General features: G+C 30.7%; 3 non-coding genes across 3 annotated transcripts; all 3 read right to left on the bottom strand.

The window, feature by feature from the left end:
* Window positions 1-16,170: 16,170 nt before the first annotated feature.
* Trnar-acg lies at window positions 16,171-16,243 on the bottom strand. The gene has a single exon. It is a non-coding gene; the product is annotated as a tRNA-Arg (tRNA).
* Window positions 16,244-16,848: 605 nt separating this feature from the next.
* Window positions 16,849-16,921, bottom strand: Trnar-acg. Its single transcript has one exon. It is a non-coding gene; the product is annotated as a tRNA-Arg (tRNA).
* A 1,358-nt stretch (window positions 16,922-18,279) lies between these two features.
* Trnar-acg lies at window positions 18,280-18,352 on the bottom strand. Its single transcript has one exon. It is a non-coding gene; the product is annotated as a tRNA-Arg (tRNA).
* Window positions 18,353-19,031: the final 679 nt, after the last annotated feature.

Below are 19,031 nucleotides of genomic sequence, written 5' to 3'. Positions count from 1 at the left end.
GAGATTGTGGGTGGAGATTGCAGTAGCGTTAAACCCACGATTTTTACAATTTAATTTTGTTGTGTTATATTTAAAATAAGGTTATTTATTATTCAATTAAATTAGTAAGGATGTTCGCCACCCCGTTCCAGTACAGCTAATGAGAGCCACTCAATTCGTGGTTATTGCAAGATTCAAGGGTATTTTTAGGCGCATTAATTAATTAAGCATGTAAGAGCCTTAACCATCTGAAAAAGGGTAGGAATGAATACGTAACTGACAATACAGAAATTTCGCCAAATTATTTTCATGTAATTGCGTCAACACACTGCGTCAACTACAAAAAATCAGTCGATGGCAATCAGAAATAAAAGTCTTGATTTTTTATTTTTTTTTATTACGAATATGTGGCAAACTTCTATTAGGCTTACCTCATGGTAAATGACTACTACCGCCTATGGATATCTGCAACACTTCAGCGTCTCCGGCGTTATGGAATGAGTAGCTTTCATTCTGGAAGATTCCCGACTCATATCGGTTCGGAAAAACCACTGACGGCTGTTTCCATTGTGACTAATAAATCTTCTATGAATGTCTTAATAACATGGATTTGTAATTAAATCACTCATTTTATAATTTCTAGCTTAAAAAATGAGTTGTTACGTTCTTTTTTTGAATACACCATTAATTAATATTTCATCACCGAAATGTGTTTTTAAAACATAGTCTTTTTGAATTCTTAATATTAGAGCGTTAGAGCTTGCAAGCGTTGAATTACGGTATTTTAATTGGTAATGTCGAATAGTCACGCGATATTTTGAAAGGAAATGGTTATAAAAATAATATTAACATACAAATCATTTTTTAAAAACTTCTACTAATAAAGACATACATACATTTGTATTTGTTATTGTTTACATTTCTAGCAAGTTATATATAATATCCTCAGTATACATATATAAAAACTATTTCTTTATGAAAGTTTTAAATCGAATGAGTATCTCATTCCTAATCGTATGTATTTGTTAACAAAATTTAAAGTTGAATTCATAAATCACTGATTGAATTATATAGATATGATTAAAACTATGTCATCCTATCTGATTATGGCAACGGTGGTGATTCTCGAGATAGACAAGCGAAATACGCATGACATATGATTATACTGCAAAAGTATGTGAACTCTTTTAATGCAATGGAACGTCAAAACCGCCACAATTGAAGAGAATATAATAACGGTGTAAGTTCATGCTTTCTAAGTTTAGTTAAAACAGTGTCAATTTCCAGACACCGGACTGCTACTGAGAAATCCTTAACAGATCCTATAACTTTTGGAAAGTCCGAGCTGAACTCACCACTGGACTGGACCACGGGTAAATCTCATAGTAATATATTAATTTTATTGAGATATTTTTTAATGTATCTTTATTAAAAATCGTGAAAAAACGTCCTTTTTATATACATAGCATACGCAGCCCGTAAATGTCCCACTGCTGGGATAAAGGCGTCCTCTCCCTTTGAGGAGAAGGTTTGGAGCATATTCCACCACGCTGCTCCAATGCGGGTTGGCGGAATACACATGTGGCAGAATTTCGTTGAAATTAGACACATGCAAGTTTCCTCACGATGTTTTCCTTCACCGCCGAGCACGAGATGAATTATAAACACAAATTAAGCACATGAAAATTCAGTGGTGCCTGCCTGGGTTTGAACCCGAAATCATCGGTTAAGATGCACGCGTTCTAACCACTGGGCCATCTCGGCTCATTTTATATGACTGGAAGATATTTACAGTTATAAAATTCAGATGATGGGCGTAAAAATTGTAAATAAAATATAAATATATCAATGCATTGTTTGAATGCAAAGGACGTAAACAACAAAGAAAATATGAACGCAAACTTTGAACATTACTCGGAATATAACAATAGCGAAGTAGTTTTTCGTTTCACAAAGTTTATCCTTTTAATCAAGTCTGTGTTGATACTTCACAACACACCAAGTAAAGTTTCCAACTATGTATGATTGCACGAATCAAAATATAGATCACGGAAACTTTTGTTTTTATATTTTTTTAGTTCATACTCATCATATGTGAAACACATTTCAAAATAACATATTTAAATTAATGTATGACTTTTTTAAATTGTCAATAAAGATCAAAACGCGAGAGCAATTAGAAAGCGAACTATTTAGTACTATTTTGTCCCGGTCGTCGGTTTTACGTGCTAATTAAACTTAGTTATTATTAAATAATCTTTAAACATTATACAGAGAGACCATGTTCCAGTGTGTATACCAATATTTTATGAGAAACGGCTGTATGGTATAAAAGTTACGTGCAACACTGCCATCTATCGGCGAGTTACGTCAATCAATCAATAATTTAAAAATAAATGCAGGAAAAAATACTTTTTAAATGACTTTTTAAAGGATCGAACTCAATGAATGTTAAACTTATAACATAATTTATAATAGTTTAACTCATCAAATAAAAACTTTTCGTGGTGTTAATTTGAAAAATGATATATAAATGTATGAATGTTGCTTTTTAAGAGAGACAGTTAAGATTATGTGTAATCCCTTAATTGGAGCTATGATACAACATTCCTGAATGAGTCCAGCTCCAGTCCAGTTCGTCTCTAAGTTTGTTAATTAAACCTGTTACCGAACACCGAGTTCCTTTATTATCAACTCGTTATCTGATTCCAACATTAATGACACGAGTTGTCATTTAAATCTCGAACACTTTTGTATTATATCTTTACCCGTTGTATAAAATAAATGAATCAGTTCATATTTTAGTCTGTGTGTATATTATCTAAGAAAGTTTTACCTAACTGAAGTAAAATTAACTATGATTTTAAAGAAAAAAAAAAGTCCTAACTTACTTCAGATATACTTGAGTTTTATAAGAAAATTTTCTTCCAAAATATACGTGGCCATAAAAAAGATATAATAAAAAAGTATCACGGCCAAAACATTAGAGTAGCACAGATCAGGCACGGCGTAAAAAGGTCATAACAGACATTTGATGCCGATGGCTGCGAATGACTTCAACCATAGGCTTAAATGTAGTCGTTGCTTTTTTCCGCAGTAACTTTTTTTTTGTTGTACATAATTTTTAAAGGAGGCTTTATACCGATATTTATCCTAAAACAGATATTTAAAACTTTGCAATAAGTTGGACCTGATTACTAAGACAAGTTTCTGGTGAAGATTACCTTCAGTTTTCATTGATTTTGTCAGTTTCTAAGTGGATGAACTTAACTTACATATGATATTCAACTGATTTCGTCCGCCTAAAAATGTTATACAGATAAATTTAATAAAGTGTAATTTATTTACGATTGATTGGAATAGTCATTGCAACTGTTTAATTTATTTCCGACTAATAACAAATATTTGTTAGGCAATGCGGGTGTTTTTGTTTTAGGTAATTTTCGAACTTCGACACAGTGGCTAAAGAAGATCGTTGTGTGAATTGCATTATATAATAGCTGCTAATGTATAGTTCTATAAATATAGTAATTTATTTTGCTGCTCAAAATTATAATTCAACGTTCCTGTTCCAAATCCAGGCGTCTAGCTAATCTTCTAATTATCGGTCTAGGTTTGGGTACCCTCTTAATCTTATACATAATGTTTGTTAATTTCTTCCTGTAGATGATTTCCATCATAGAAATTTTATATCAATTCAAATCAATAAATGTCTAATACTATTTTAATTTTTAAAGATTCGGGTTCATTTGAATGATTTGTCTTTAAACTTTTTTTTTTTTTATTTGACTAGATTATATTGGGTAGGGAGATGGACTGATGGTAAGTGGTCACCGTTGTCCATAGACATCGCTAGCTTGAGATATATTAACAACTTTGGGATCTTAGATATTGTAGTATCTTGAACTTTAGAATGTTACGTAAAAGTACTGGGTATAATTTTAAAATCGTAGAATTTTTTTAAGAAACAATTTTGTCTACATAATTTTTAAAGAACTGTAACTAGATGTAACGGAAGCTCTTAAATTTAATAATTTTCCCATCGTTTTAGCAACAATTTACATTTTCACTTCTGCTCGTAGCCAGTAGCACCGGTTCAATTGTACTGTGATGATATATAGCTCAAATCCTTCCTCAATAAATGGGCTATCTAACACTGAAATAATATTTCAAATCTCACCAGTAGTTTCTGAGATTAGCGCGTTCAACCAAACAAACAAACCCATTATTTATAATTTTAGTATAGCTTATATAATTATTCATTTGAACTGAATCAAAAATGTATCTGACGCTGTCGTTGCCTTTAAATTGATATATTAATCGTTTTATCACTAATCCAATTTTCCTTTATCATGTCAAATATCCAATAACGTAACATAACACGTCTTCTCGTAATTACAGAATCTGGCTCACGGATACCCGGGGGATTTATTTACGAGTCAGAATAGGTTATTTTATAATATAGCCTATGAACTCATGTAAGCTATCAAAATGTATACTACTATACGGAATATAAATATATTATAAGTGAGTCTGTTTATAGTTTGCATGTTACATTTATAGCCATCATCAAAACTCAGCATGGTTATTGTAGACGTACATTTAAAAAAATACTACTACTATAGTAGTTTTTCCATAAAAAATATTCGTTCATTAACAGTTATGAATAAAGCAAAGCAAAATTCATCGTCACTTTCGCGTTTGGTATCTCAATAACCATCAATGGTGAAAATTTAGAATCAAAATTCAATTTTGATCGTAAATGACGCAACAAAAAAGTATATTTTCATAATTCTTGTATCACGATGCACAGCCAAGTTATCGCAAAAAAAAACGAAATTTATCCTTTATTCAAAGCGACGGCGAACCCACATAGGAAATCGAGGTCGACAATTTCAAATTAAGCGTTTCTAAGCGTTCTCCAACAACATATCCAAAAACCAGCTTTATGACTTAACTATGTCTCAATGCAAACAAAGAAATCATACAGACGCGCCATCATAAATGTAAAATTTATTTAAGTTTGTCACAATCGAATCGAACGAATTCTAACTTAACGAAACTAACAATTGCAAAGGTGACTTTAAATGAGGTAAATGACCGAGTCGGACGGTAGCTTTTGAAGTTTTTTTTTTTAAATTTAAAATAGTTCGTCAGACTGGCAAATAAACCACTTATACAATCTGATACTCTTAATCATTCCTTACACTAACACATACATACATTAACAGCCTGTAAATTTTCCACTGCCGGGCTAAGGCCTCCTCTCCCTTTAAGGAGAAGGTTTTTTGGAGCATATTCCACCACTCTGCTCCAATGCGGGTTGGTGGAATACACATGTGGCAGAATTCCGTTAAAATTAGATACATGCAGGTTTCCCCATGATGTTGTCCTTCACCACACTAATACACTTTACACTAATGATGCACCAAAAATCTTGAAAACTAGGATTCTGTGTCGCTTGTACCCATAGTTACACTGGCATTAAATTCTTCAAACTGGAATCCAAAAGTACTGAGTATTGCTGCTCAGTGATAGTATATAATATGAAGAGATTCCGTTACATAACCCAATGACCCTTCACAAAGTCCTACCAAAATATACTCATTAAATTAGCAATTATATTTTTCATAACGATAAACTAATATTTACGATGTTTGATAAGTCTAGAAAGTTCAAATTTAATCAAAACCAAAAAAAGTCGTCTGTAAAACCTATCATAATAGTCACTCTAAGTTCAATGAAATATATTTTTGCATTTATATCTTCAGAATTCACTTCAATTAATTTTATGGCTTCGAACCTCTCAATACGGGATAGCATTGAGTCTCAAAGGGAGCAAGGACTTCTTAATACCTACTTATTTGCATGCACTAACTGGACAATTGTTTAATTTTTAAACAAAAGTCGAGTAATCTTATTTTATAATAATATAGTTTCCTTAAAAGGAGATAAGGTTTATCCAGCAGCAAGATTTACTGGGTACTAATATTTTAATGATTTTTGTTGATTAACGTTAAACTTTTTATATATCGATGAGAGTACATATGGAGATCATATTTGAGTTAATTATGTCTAGACTTAGTATAACTTGAGTTTCGTAAAAGGTTTTTTTTATAATACTAAAATATATATTTTGTACTCAAAAGAACGTTCCTTAACTTAAAAAGATGTATTGAATTTAGTTAATAATTGTGAACATTAGATTCGTGGTTCGTGATCTCGTAAGAAGGCTCGGAAGCTAATTTCATCAAACCGCTTTAGTGCGGATTGGTGGGTAGTATTGTAGAACATCATTCCACACCTAGAAAGATCGTGACGATTTTGTTTTTATCACTAAACACGAGATTTATTTCAAATATTTCTCAAACATATTAAGCCTTATTATTAGTGCTGTTTTATATTTACATAATTTTTTATATACGATATACTAAACAAGGCTGCGTCGCGGATATCATTCTAGGGCTTAATAAAATTATTTAGTTTTTGCTCGGTTCAGAACACAAATATTTTTTTTTCAATATTTAAGCACGAATTTATTTGTTAACAACATTATGCCAAATACAATAAAATATAGATACATAACTTAACCTAAGCCTCTTTAAAAATAAAGAAGGCCTCAACCAAGCCAAGCAAGTGGGACAATGACAGACTGGTACTTTTCGTTGTGTAATTATCAGCCCTTTCATACCACACATATAGATTTAACAAAATCCTTCTAAAAACGTAGACTGATGTATTATTTATCTCGAAACGACTATTGATCAATAAATTTCCAATTTGAGGCATTACAAAAACTACAAAATGAAATGTCTAAAACGGTGAAAGGTACAAAAAACTGTATCACAAAATTGTGTTATCGTCACTGACCCTCGCCTAAGCGGTCACTATTACAACGGCTTGGCACACGCTGCATTGTTCCATCCCAAACGAACCATAAATATTGCAATAAAACTTGTACCCGTGTGTACGGCACTATGTTCAGGTGAATGAAGTTAGTTAAGCCTGTTTTTAATAGGAAAAGAACACTGAAAATTGTCTTCAAAGAGCTATATTCGGTAATTTTTTATTAATTAATTAACTAATTTTAGTTTGAAAAAGGCCTAAGGACAAAGGTTAAAGGGTTAAAAAACTAATTATTGTATTTTTAGGATCTTATTTAATTATCATTACCTATCAGTGTAAATTGATGAGTAATGTAAATAATATGAAATCTATAAGATTTCTTAATAAATAGCATATCGAACATTAACACATTATTTTCAATAATAAATAAACAAACTCTGTAGCTTTAAAATATAAGTGTAGATATATACGTTCCAAGACCCTAATGATGATGTAATGATATCTCTTTTTTGAGATAATTTTCATTTTGTACCATACGATTTTCTTCCTTTAAAGTTCAACTTATCGTCACGGATATTCAACTAAATAAACTATCTCGATTACGTTAAAGTCAGATTCAAAGAAATTTGTATTTTTTATTAATTTCATGATTTATTTATTTAATAATTACGAAAGTAACATCAGTATTGTATTGATATTAATAACAATAAAACAATTTCAACGTACATCAATGACTCAATACTGATTTATGGAAGTAAAATATATGTTATATTTTACTTAATCAAAATTTTATTTAAAGATAACATAGATTTTATAATGTCACTTCCCAATGCAAGTAGGACTCAACTTCTCATACAGTATCTGTTTTAAACAATGATAAAACATTTAGGGAAATTTAGTATTACCATTAAATCATATTGAATTAAATATTAAATTTGAGGTTCGACGCTAATGCATTAATAAATAATAATCATTCAGTTCAAGCTAAGGCGCTTAGGCGTAAATGACGCGAAGCACAGCCGAATTTTCACTTGTTCCCAATTAATAAATCGATCATAAAATGATATCAAGCCCTAATGTCATTATAAACTCCCTCAAGCTCTCTGTCGAAGATTTCCCCGTCAATTTTATTATACTGACTCTCAGTGGCGCATGATTTATAGGAAAAATTTGATGAATGAATCGAAATTTCATAAATGATGTCCAAAATTATTATACGAAAATTAGGGATCGAGTTGGGCTGCAATTTTGACAAAATATTATTTGTAAATTGATTTAATTTAATAATTATTAATTCGTATATTATAATGTTCTTTTAAATAATAAATAAATCATATTAACAATTACGTAATATTAAAAATACATAATGAAGCAAATCTCTTCTAGTTGAGAAGTTTTAGAGTTTATTGCACCACACTGTCACAATGCGGGTCGATGAATACGAAACAAAGAAAACATATTATTTATTGGCGCTAGCCGGCTTTGAACGTATAATCTTTAGTCAAGATTCATCTGGACTATTTTATCATATAAAACTGAAAATATAATTTAATTAAAAAATAGAATAGAATTATGATGATGGACCTCCTAATGAATTACTGCCTCCTTTTTATTTATTAAAAGCGAATACAATCAAATATGAAATTATATGTAGTTTGAGGTTTTGAGGAAATTGAAAGAACCTATTCGGTTGGTTAGTAAGTTCAATTTTAGATGGATGACACTATTTTCATATCTTGTTGTGTGTACTATTGATACTTATATTTTATACCATAGTATATAATTAATACTTATACTCAAATGTAAATAAAGTTTTCATGAAATATTAAATAATGTTTATTTTAGTAAAATTAGACGCTGTTGAAACACCTTTGATGTTTTATCCAAAGCAAATATTTTGTAAAGATTTATTACTTAGATTTTTCCTGTCATCTCGAGTAATCTTTATACAAAAGTCGAATAAATATTACAATCAAATACTAACTTATTTCCCTAAGACAAAAACTAATTTACGAACAAGGAATTATAATGTAAATTTTTATCAACTTTTTCTTCTTTATTGACCGGGCATTAATTAAAATTTCATTATTCAGGGAGAGATTATAACTTCTCCTCCATTTGCATATTTGGCTGAAATGTTTAAAGAAAACTCTTAAGGATGGTCTTATTGAATTTGTTATCGGACCGAGTACTTTTTTGTCAATCCCATATTAAATATGAATTTAGTATACAATAAGAATTATACTTATGAATTTCGTATCGGCTTTTAAGATTTACCTTTTAGTTTTAAGCATCTGGTTTTATCAAGAACAAATTTATATTTGTTATGTGTCGTAATGGCTCTTTTATTTTATTATGACACCTTTAAGAAATTGATGGTACAAGCCGGGAAACCTCCAAGAGTAAACAACGACGGTACAATGTTTCAACTTAATCGGTTGAATGGTAAAGGAACGCATACGAGATAAAATAAACATTCATTTACATAAATAAACTAACTAAAACCAGCTGAGATCCTATTATCTTTGTATATATATGTTGCAGTCAACTAGTTTAAATTCGCCATTTAATTAACAGCCTAGGCATTTTAGTAAGCGCCGTCCAATCAGCGACCTAAATGACATTCAAGCAATACATCGTCCGTTCATTGAATAAGATTCTTTAGACTCTCCTGAAAATAAAATTATTTATTTTGGTTAAATTAGAACATAAAATGTTGCAGATAAGTTGTAACATAAAATGATGTTACCAAATATGTAAATATATGATTAAATAAAATTAGATAAAATAATATTTAAGCACATTTTAGTATATCCATCTCTATTTCAGAAGGGCCTAAAACAAATTTCTTCTAATTTTATGAACGGAAGATGTATTGGACAAATGTCATTGAAGCCGCTGATTGAACAGCATCGCTTAACAAAAAGACTAGGCAGTTAATTAAATGGCGAATTAAAATAGTTGCCCGCAACAATATTAGATTTAGGGATCGGTTGAAGGGTAGATAATTTAATGTTCTGCGACGTGTTGAACCAAGAAGTTGTGATAATTGTAATATATTGGCTACCTTTTATTTACTTTTAATAAAAATGTTATATTGTGCTATTGTACAAATCGTTGATTTTTATGCGGGATAAGCTATAATTAAAATTATTGTGTTTAATAAAATTAACTACTAAGAAAAAGAAAAGATTAACTACAGAGTTGCTGGTTCACCTCATTAGAATCTATATCCAAACCGGTGCTAGCTTTAATTTAATTTAATCATATGAAATGACGATTCAAAAGTGCCAGCTTGTATAAAGTATATTTTGATTTGATTTGAATACTACCCGCGAGCAAGGGTGACTAGCAATTCCAATCCTCTGGGAAAAGATTAACCAGTCCTCCAGTTAGTAAATGAATGATCAAAGCAAAACAGTGAAGACTTATTGATTTGTGGAAACATTATTTGTCTAAAAGTGCTCCAAATTATTTGGAGGGTAACGCGTGCAACCAGTGGCCTGACTCTTTATGTGATAGTACTGGAAATCTTGCAGAGTTATTTGCACATCTTAAAATTTGTGTCAAAATATGTAGTGTAACGTCAACCGTTGTTGGCCATCAACATCACCAGCTCAAAGTTTTTGTACGGTAAATTGCTTATCATCTGCAATATTTCTCCTTCCAGTTTTTAAAGGACAAGAGAACATTTTGATTTCGATCGAATTTAATATTAATTTTGAGAATGAATCTCCTTAATAAGAAGGAGAGGGGGCGTTAGTCCACTTATAGGACATTGACAAGCTGGTTTTTTAAATTATTATTACTATTTGTAGTGGGGAATTTATACCAACTACATGATTGGAGATCAATCTACAAAATTAAGTTTAAAGTTCAATATACACTTTGAACGTATAATTCAATGAAAAGTAGAATTGAAGTATTTTATAATTAGAATGATTAATCCAACTGCGTAAATTACAACAACAGATTTGAAATTACCTGTGTTTTTAATATAACATGTTATTTTTAACAGCGTTTTAGCTGGCGCTCGAAAAATTATCAATAGCTTGTGATTATTATTTCCGTTGATTTAAGTGACGTTTTTTAACTTGTCGTTTCATTAATCATAATTTATTTATTTAATATACTTTTAGGTTCTTTTATTACGTCTATCATCCTTGAGTCCACTAATATCGATTTTTAGCTTTTATGCTATGAAATTAAATCTTTATGCCCTTTGAAATAATTTTATTAAAATTTTTGATTGTGAAACTAGCTTTTTCGCGAATAAAAATATTCATGAAACGCTCTACTCCCGGAAATCTATTTGTATTCAAGCCCGAGGTATTAAGTTATCAGCGAGGACGAAACTTGGAAACGAACAGGTGAAATAAACACGAAAAACATTCTAAATATTTAAGTGAGTCTTACAACAAATTGTAATATTATACCCAAAGAGTTTGTTATGAAGATAGACTTCAAATTTCCAATGCAATTATTATATGCAATGAATATACATATTGAGCGTATATAATAAATAAATTTGTTATGATAACAGATTATGTTTCGTAAGTTATGTATTTTATCAATGTCATTGTAACGAAAGGAGATATTTATTTTTGGGCTGAACATTTTAAGCATGTAACAAAAAAATAAAATACTGATTGTATTATGAATCAAGTATAAATATTAAAAAAAAAAAATCTGTTATATCACATACAAAATATATTAATTTGATGAAAAAATATAAAAACCTAGTCTTTATATATACAAATACACCCACGTTCTATATATATATATATTCGTGGGACTCGATTGGATATGCAAAGGACTGATATCAAGGATATTTGTTACACTTATGCAATATCTACGAGTATATCTAGTAGTGGACTGTGATGACTCAATGATGATAAAACTTTGATGATATGAATCTTAAGTCCTAGTACTGTTCAGTAGGGTAGAGTAATAAAATATATAAAAATAGAGCTCCTATAAATGTAACAGATCGTTTACTGCTCTGTTGTTATAATACTAACTAACTAAAACCCAGCAACAACTTTGCCATAAAACAATTAAAGTTTACCGCAAGCCTCACACTTGTTATGTGTATGTAAGCAACATATCAATATGTTATAGAAGTATATGTATGAAAATATTAGCAATATATTTTAACGAATGTTCTGATATAATTATACTAACCATTATACAAATAAAGTTGTAGTATATTTACAACAATTGTCTTTTGTATTGATGGCCTAAGTCCCTTATAAATATTTTGTATTTTCATAATTTTGAAATCGGCCTCACACGGCGTACTGCTATCACCTCTGGGCGGGTGCAGAGCAGCTCGAATTATCGATGATCAAGCACTTTCCGACCTGCACGATCCTTTGGCTTTGCGTTGAGATGTTGGATCATTCTGCATCTTTAACCACATTTATCAAGGAGAATGTTGAAAGGAATTGCTTGGATTATTCTCGGCTGCTGAATTTCACCTTCGGACATTGCGTTAAAATTCGATGTTTCATCCGCACCATAACGATTTTTAAAGCACTTTCTGCTTCGCACAACCACTCTGCTGTCTTTTTTTGAACCGATACGACTTGGGAACCTTCAAGAAAAGAGCGTATAAAGAACCCCCTACTCCGGGCAGAGTTTACAGTGGGGAAGAAGGTACCAAAAGCGCCGACGTGTTCTCCCGTAGCCTCCTTGTGAGGATGACAATTTTGGCGGCGATATCTCCGTCGATTATAGTCACCAAGGAATACCTCTGGGGCCTCTATGCGACACACTCCAATAGGTTGTGATGCGCCGAGTCCGATGACCCGCTACAATTTTGACAGGCGCGTGTCGATAACCGGCGCAGGATCCTACCGAAGCAAATATTTCGGTAAGCACCTGCACCAGCCTAAATGTGAATGTGCTGAGACTCCGTTCCAACCAGCTACTCTACTGTTGCTATTTCTGATTTTAACTAATCCTACTTATCTACGTACTACGTACGTACGTACTACTACGTAATCCTACGATCCTACTACATAACGATAATTTCAATTTAGGTAACTAGATATCTGCATAATATGTGTTAATTCAATAAACAAAACAGTTTTTAAATTATAAGATTTTTATAATAAACAAAATCCACACTACAGACTACATAATATTTTATAACTAAAAACATTTTATTAAATATAAAACTCTATAACATTAATATAATGTTATTAACATTAATTAAATATATATTATATGTTTTGCAGCGTAAAGTTTGCGTCCAAGTTCTAGGAATGTTTCGTTATGTTTATTTTCTTCTCATCATGATTTTACATCAAACGATTTTTTTTTCAAGTATATAAAGCAAACAAATGTCACGTCATAATAAAATGAAATTCCAACAGATCTAAATATACTCTTTAATAGAATTTTATTTTAAAAATGGAACGATTAGTTGATTATTTTAATAATACTATTCCTTTACGTGCGCTATTTGTATTTTTCAATAAATCGTCCGTTGAACAGAAAATAAAACTAAAATAAAATGTCATCGCGGAACCGCGCGGTGAATTATTTACGACGTCATACAAAACATCCGACGTGCATTTTTTTTTTTAATTAAAAAAATTATTACTTTTTAAAAGAATGATATAGATTCGTCTCCATACTTCGCTACTGATATAGATATTCAAATACAAATACTTATTTGTTTATGTGATACAGAGAAAAACACCGTTTGAATATTGATTTCAGTCATTTATAGTAGGTAATATTATTTCTTGATAAAACGTTTTCACTATTATTCTATACTATAAGCCATACCTAGAAGTATTAAAATCAACTTCTTGGTAATGCTAAGGGTTCTTTAGAGCAACTACGATTGAACGCAAGCAAATGATAATAATTTAAAAGATTAAAGATATTTTTTAATCATAAATAGTTATTCTATAAAAAAACAGCTGACACTCGATAACCAAACGTATTATGTATTTTTTAATAGATGGATTGATTCAAGAGGACGATTTATATATTTATATATATGATACATGTACAATATAGTAGAGAAACACTGATAATTTTAGACGTCTCTAATTTCACATCAAATCATAGATAAAGACATTTTTTGCGCTTACATGACAAATGCTGGCCGAACCCTACGAGATAGGTCAGAATAATCTAGTACAGTATTTAATTGTACATCTTAAAAAGGGATGATATAAATTGTCTATTTCCTAGGGATAACCCACAACAACTAATTTTTATCCTTTACTTTTTACGAGAAATAATGGCTTATTTTCGAAGCGATTTTAAGCTATTCATCATTGTACTTATCCAATTAAGTTACCAATTACGTACCTTTATATTTAATATACATAGATCAATATGGTCCTTTAAAGCGTGTAATTTAACAATATTTACGAAGATATTAAACATTTAAAGAGAAACTGTGATCGTTTTAAAACATTCTGCAGCATATTTAGTATGAGAATTGCATCCGTGCGAAGCCGGTGCGGGACTCTAAATATTATTATTATTTTATTAAATATCGCATATAACTTTGTGTTGTATTGCGATCGTACTCTACCTCTAGAATTGATTTTTTTCTTATAGATTATCCACTAATGGCTCAAGTGCTCATTGATTATTATTTTATTCTTTATCGCCTTTAAGTAATTAAGTGGTTGAGCCAATTTAAATGACTCTGTCGTATATTTTAGATTTTATTGAATAAAACTGAAATTCATGTGCACGTAGAAGATAAATCATACACAGATGTTTGGACAAGTTGCATGCAAAATGTAGAGAATTTGTTTTCCATTATCTTAATATACAACAAATATATTGGTGTGGGTACAATTCACTTACTAGTGTCTCGTCCGGTACTTAGCATCAGTCATGAATTATAATTACAAGTTAAAGGATCTTAACATCTCAGATCATCATCTCCTATAGTTAATGGGAAATTGATGGTGTAAATAGAAGCATAAAATACATGTTTTAATTTACAATTTTTTCATCCGAGATGGCTCAGTGGTTTGAACAAGTGCATCGTAATCGATAAGTGCGGATTCAAACCGAGTAAAGCACCACTCATCTTTTATGTGCTTATGTTTCTAATTCATCTCGTGAAAGAAAACGGTTACCAAAGAGTACTAATGGCTACATAATGCTATAAGGTGTATTTTTAGATTTCAGGAGTTTATCGTTTCGGCTTTATTTTTATTTTTTTATAAATATTTTTAAACAGCTATGACGATTGTTTGCTATTTTAATAAGTGGAAATATATCAGGCCAGTCCAGCGATTGTGGTGTTACTTTATTTTTTATTTTTTTTTATAACTAACACATGAGATCAATGACAATATTTTGTATCGTTAAAACAAAAATTACACTTATAAAAATGACTATGTAGTATTCCGAGACAATATCTACTTTGCTAATATGCATTAAATTAACAATTTAATTAATTATTGCTACAAAGAATAGATTATTAAATATTAATATCTAATTACATTACAAATATATATATAAGCTTAATTGCATCATATATATCTGACATATGTATAAACCTTAAAATACTATAATACACCAATTATTAGGTAGGGTTTTTGCAAGTCCGTCTGGGTAGGTACAACACACTCATGAGATATTCTACCGCTCAACAGCAATAAGTATCGTTGCGTTCGGGTTTGAAGTGTGAGTGAGCTAGCATAACTAACAGGTACAAGGGACATATCATCTTAGCTGCCAAGGTTGGTGGTGTATTGGTGTAATGGAAGGAATGGCTTAATAAATGAATGGCTGAATATATCTTACAAGGCCAATGGGCGGTGGTCCATTTGCCTAACTTTTTATTTGTAAAAAGCTAAGATACATAAATATATATATATATATATATATATATATATATATATATATATATATATATATACTTAGAAGTTATTAAAAATGGCAAAGGGAATAATAAAAAATATTAAATAATTAAAAAGTGCAAAATTGATTATTTGATGGACGAATTTTACCTGATATTATTTTTTGATACAGGGCTAAAAACATTTAACGATTTGCTTTCGATTCTCGGCTTGACAAATATTTGTAAAGATCATCTGGGCTACGATCTGTGCGGTAAACTTGACACAAAGCAATATTTAACGTAAACCATTTAACCGGTTTCTTTTACATTGTTTTAAGTACTAAATAGGCAACTTAGAGTGTTTGTTCATTCATTCTGTTGCCATAGCAACATAAAGATTGAATGTTTTCATTAAATTTTATATCTCCCCATAACTACTTAATAATTAGTGTAGTATAATTTAAATATAATTTAAAAAATCATATTTTTATTTAAAAATAATAAACAGTCTTATTCGACCCTGCCAGGATTCGAACCTGGAATCTTCTGATCCGTAGTCAGACGCGTTATCCATTGCGCCACAGGGCCTTGTTGATAACGGTTCCCGATGATCCATCTTATGTAAAACGAAGCTATGTATATAGTACTATAAATTAAATTAATTATTACAAAGTTTATAACCGTAACACAAGGAATTCATTTTATTTAATAAAAACTATCAGCCATTTTATACATAATATGTAGGTACCATATCTTATAGAGTTAAAACACTAATTATATACGTCATTAAAACCTTTGATTTTCATTGGAAAATATATCTATTGGATTAAATTGTATTTTATAATTACATTTATTTTATATTATGTATTTGATTAATAACCTTCAAATTGGACAAATAGTGGGATGAAGTCCACGTGGATGTACAAAAGCATCGTAGTAGGATTTCAGCTAGAGGGAACGACTACAAAGACAGTGGCGACACCAGACTGCAAATGTAAGGTGGACTTCGTGCGTTTGTACATCTCAGAAGAGACGTAGGTCTAATAAAAGAATGTGATAACTGAGGAAGACAGATAGATAGGTGAATTAATTATATTATTTAGAACATAACATTCTAGAAAAAAGTAATTAAAAATGTTTAAAGTTTAATTTTGTAAATATTTTTTTCATTAATTTATTAAAAAACTTGTGTTCAACCCTGCCAGGATTCGAACCTGGAATCTTCTGATCCGTAGTCAGACGCGTTATCCGTTGCGCCACAGGGCCTTGTTGATAGTATTTGATCCAGACCCATCATATAGAATTTACTATCTATTGAAATGTCGTAGACAATAAATTAATCAGCTAAGGCAAAGCTAAACCAATTCAAGGGCCCTAGTAATTTCAATTTTCATATTAAAATATTGAATTATTTAATTATTTCATAAATTTGAGAACACCATAGCTTGTATTCATAATTAGTTTATTAAACAAATAAATCATAGAAGCATATTATTACGACTTTCAATAAAACACTTTTTTTAAAACCAGCTTGTCAAATTAATCATCTTCCTAACTAATGTCGGCTATTACTGCCATTTAGTATATTGTTATTTTATGTTTAAGTATTTGTAATAAATATTAATATAGATTGTCACAGCCCGTTATAACTACATAGGGTACCATTGAAAATCAGCGTTGGATTTTTGGTACCCAACTTGGAAGCCGAATGGTATACCTATTTAGGACACGATTGCTATCATTGCTTACTGAATCTCTTTTTTTTTCATTTTTTATTTTTGTAGATCAAGTATTTGTTTATTTTTTTTTTGTCGGGGATCTTTAGTTTTTTTTTTTCATATATTTTTATTATGATACCGTGTATTTAATAAACTTTTCTCTCTTAATTAAGGAGATTAACTAAATTCAGGCTTATGAACGGTTGCGCAAACTCAAGTGCCATCTGTATTCCTTCATATTCAAAGGAAGATGGTACTACAATCTTTTAGGACAGGAGAGTTGACAGGCATTGGACCAATAGCTGCGGCAACGGCTTTTCCGTTTCACCACAGAAGGGTAACGAGGCCGATTGTCAAAAGAATCAATATATTTCATTAGCGATAGGGATTTGAATCCGAAACTGCATGAATTGCAGTCAAACAAGCAAGCTACTAGAGCTAACATGGGATTTTATAAGAAAGTTTATTGCTTTAAAGACGACACCAACTTTGATAGTTTTTATTGCTAAAAATATGAAGTCACTAGGATGCCAGGATTTGAACCTGGAATAATACGCGTTATCCATTGCGCCTCAGGGCCGTGTGCACTAGAAAATATAAAATAACATAACATAATGTTCTCTAGGGCAGTCCAGACAACAGTAATATTATGTTTCGATATTCTTGATCATTTAAGTGGATTAAAAATAGCAAAATATTCTAGTCTAGCATAACATGTACAAAATAAAATAGGTTATTATTTTTACACAAAAAATCGTTGTGATACTTTTTTGTTTAATTTTTAATTGATATTGATAGGAAGTCTTCGAATTACTTATCGCATTACTTTTAAGAAACACAAGAACACTAAATGGAACAAGGTGCTTAAAATAATGATATGATTTCATAGTAAAATAAATATAATCACGACCCTGCCAGGATTCGAACCTGGAATCTTCTGATCCGTAGTCAGACGCGTTATCCATTGCGCCACAGGGCCATGCTTTGTATCATTGAAAAACATTACTATGTAACATTTAGGTTGATATTTTGACAAGGTTTTGTTAAACAAATAATCGTAAAGCGTCATATAGATATTTAATCATATGATGTTATTGTGTGAGCAGACACATTTGCACTGGTGCTTTCTCTTTTTATAGTTAAATGCGACAACAATTCAACACGACCAGAGTGCCAGACAAAGATTAAACAGTTCATAAAATAATTTCCGGGTATGGTATTATAATTATACTAACAAAGAAAATACGATAATACTAGCACAGTCCAAACTACCACCCTTGACTATATAATCTTCAGCCATACCAACTAGCCATACGGTGCTAACCGTGCACCAGCAAACACGTGTCGTAATAACAATTCTAATTATTTGAAAAAAAAATGTTTTTATATATTTAATAAAAAAATAGTTCATAATGATGTTTATGTCCCAATGACTTGCAACCATGGTCCTTATAATAATAGCTGAAAATTAAAAAAAAGTTCGTTCATGTCACGTTTAGTTCCATTGGAAAATACATACAAGTACGAACGATAAAGGAAATTCGAAACGAGTTTCGTATTTGATTCACATTCAATTGTCTGTCAGCTAATTGTTTTTGAAATGTCGGCCATTTTGGTATTCTGCACAACGGAAGTATAAGTGGGAGTGACGAATGGCG

The sequence above is a fragment of the Vanessa atalanta genome, chromosome 15 (genome assembly GCF_905147765.1).
Source record: "Vanessa atalanta chromosome 15, ilVanAtal1.2, whole genome shotgun sequence".
Lineage (NCBI taxonomy): Eukaryota > Metazoa > Arthropoda > Insecta > Lepidoptera > Nymphalidae > Vanessa > Vanessa atalanta.
The sequence above is the reverse complement of the archived record's forward strand: the minus strand, read 5'-3'. Positions and strand labels throughout refer to the sequence as shown.